This window comes from Styela clava, unplaced genomic scaffold, assembly GCF_964204865.1.
Source record: "Styela clava unplaced genomic scaffold, kaStyClav1.hap1.2 HAP1_SCAFFOLD_34, whole genome shotgun sequence".
NCBI lineage: Eukaryota > Metazoa > Chordata > Ascidiacea > Stolidobranchia > Styelidae > Styela > Styela clava.
This window is the reverse complement of record NW_027556716.1, coordinates 5,001-7,500: the sequence shown is the minus strand read 5'-3', so window position 1 is coordinate 7,500 and position 2,500 is coordinate 5,001. Positions and strand designations below refer to the sequence as shown.

The 2,500-nt window shown below is 54.0% G+C and overlaps 1 non-coding gene across 1 annotated transcript; it reads left to right on the top strand.

Annotated features, from left to right (window-relative positions):
* Positions 1–392: 392 nt before the first annotated feature.
* Positions 393–2,202, top strand: LOC144419590 (small subunit ribosomal RNA). Its single transcript, XR_013474149.1, has one exon. It is a non-coding gene; the product is annotated as a small subunit ribosomal RNA (ribosomal RNA).
* Positions 2,203–2,500: the final 298 nt, after the last annotated feature.

Sequence of the window (2,500 nt, the reverse complement as noted above, 5' to 3'; positions counted from 1 at the left end):
AGAAGCCGAGCCAAAAAAAGTTAAAGTACAAACGCGATGCTAATGAGCGAGCCGTTGTCTCGACTAATATGTAGGGGGCGTTCGATCGAGCGTCTGGCTTGAGCGCTTGTCGGCCTAGCAGAACGGTCGCATTGTTATGCCCGGGTTTTAGGCACCGCTGCAGGCGGCCGGCAGAGTTCTTGTTTGTGCGAAACTGAATGGATCGAGCCCGAGAGAGGGCGAGCAAAGAAAAAACGCAAATCGCTCCGCCTGGCACTGCCGGCGAGAGCGTGGACGTCGCGGCCAGCGACTGTCGAAGCTGAGTACGGCCGCAGGCGATCGCCTCGGTCTTAAACGAATGCGACGAGCACGCGCCGGGCGGCCCAGCAAGGGCCGAGCGCAGCTGTCGCAGCTATCTGGTTGATCCTGCCAGTAGTGATATGCTTGTCTCAAAGATTAAGCCATGCAGGTGCAAGTACGAGTTCTCGTAAAGCGAAACTGCGAATGGCTCATTAAATCAGTCTTGGTTTATTTGGTCTCGTAAGCGAAGTGGATAACTGTGGTAATTCTAGAGCTAATACATGCATTAAGCGCCGACTTCGGGAGGCGCGCTTTTATCAGATCAAAACCGACCGGGTTCGTCCTGTGACGTTTGATGACTCTGGATAACCACGCGGATCGTACGGTCTCTGCACCGACGACGTATCATTCAAGTGTCTGCCCTATCAACTGTCGAAGGTACGCTACGTGCCTACCTTTGTGATAACGGGTAACGGGGAATCAGGGTTCGATTCCGGAGAGGGAGCCTGAGAAACGGCTACCACATCCAAGGAAGGCAGCAGGCGCGCAAATTACCCATTCCCGACACGGGGAGGTAGTGACGAAAAATAACAATACAGGACTCTAACGAGGCCCTGTAATTGGAATGAGTACATCCTAAAACTCTTAACGAGTATCCATTGGAGGGCAAGTCTGGTGCCAGCAGCCGCGGTAATTCCAGCTCCAACAGTGTATGCTAAAGTTGTTGCGGTTGAAAAGCTCGTAGTTGGATTTTGGGCGAGCGCCGCCGGTCCGTCGCAAGGCGTGTCACTGGTTGCGTTCGCCTCACCTTCGGTTCTCCGTCGGTGCTCTTGACTGAGTGTCGGCGGTGGCCGATAAGTTTACTTTGAAAAAATTAGAGTGTTCAAAGCAGGCTGTTCGCCTGCATAGTGTTGCATGGAATAATGGAATAGGACCTCGGTTCTATTTTGTTGGTTTTCGGAGCACGAGGTAATGATTAAGAGGGACAGACGGGGGCGTCCGTACTCTGCCGTTAGAGGTGAAATTCTTGGATCGGCGGAAGACGAACTACTGCGAAAGCATTCGCCAAGAATGTTTTCTTTAATCAAGAGCGAAAGTCAGAGGTTCGAAGACGATCAGATACCGTCCTAGTTCTGACTATAAACGATGCCAACTAGCGATCGGGAGGCGTTACCATGACGACCTTTCCGGCAGCTTCCGGGAAACCAAAGTCTTTGGGTTCCGGGGGAAGTATGGTTGCAAAGCTGAAACTTAAAGGAATTGACGGAAGGGCACCACCAGGAGTGGAGCCTGCGGCTTAATTTGACTCAACACGGGGAAACTCACCCGGCCCGGACACAGGTAGGATTGACAGATTGAGAGCTCTTTCTTGATTCTGTGGGTGGTGGTGCATGGCCGTTCTTAGTTGGTGGAGCGATTTGTCTGGTTAATTCCGATAACGAACGAGACTCTGGCATGCTAAATAGTTACGCGACCTTCTCGGTCGGCGTCTAACTTCTTAGAGGGACTAGTGGCGTTTAGCCACACGAGATTGAGCAATAACAGGTCTGTGATGCCCTTAGATGTCCGGGGCCGCACGCGCGCTACACTGAGTGAAGCAGCGAGTGTCTAACCTAGGCCGAAAGGTCCGGGTAACCCGTTGAACCTCATTCGTGATTGGGATAGGGACTTGCAATTGTTTCCCTTGAACGAGGAATTCCCAGTAAGCGCAAGTCATCAACTTGCGTTGATTACGTCCCTGCCCTTTGTACACACCGCCCGTCGCTACTACCGATTGAATGGTTTAGTGAGATCCTTGGATCGGCCCCGTCGCGGCTGGCAACGGCCGCGTCGGCGTGTCGAGAAGACGATCAAACTTGATCATTTAGAGGAAGTAAAAGTCGTAACAAGGTTTCCGTAGGTGAACCTGCGGAAGGATCATTACCGAAGGTGGTGGTAGGCCCCGGCCGACCGCGCACTGAATTGTCTTTGAGTGCCGCCGAGAGGGCGGCCGTCAATCGGGGTTCCGCCCCGTGCGACACGCGTAACACGTTGGCATAGCAAGGCAGCCGAGTGCGATGGTGGCTTCTGGGCACCGCGCTCGATGTGCCGCCGGCCCAGCCCGGCGGTCGCTCGGCGCCGTTTGTTGGTGTTTTTGTGCAGTTGTTGTCGGTGGTGGTTTTGTGGTCGATCCCACAGTGTGACGTCCGCGCGCTTCGGCGCCGGGCGAAACGTCGAGGAC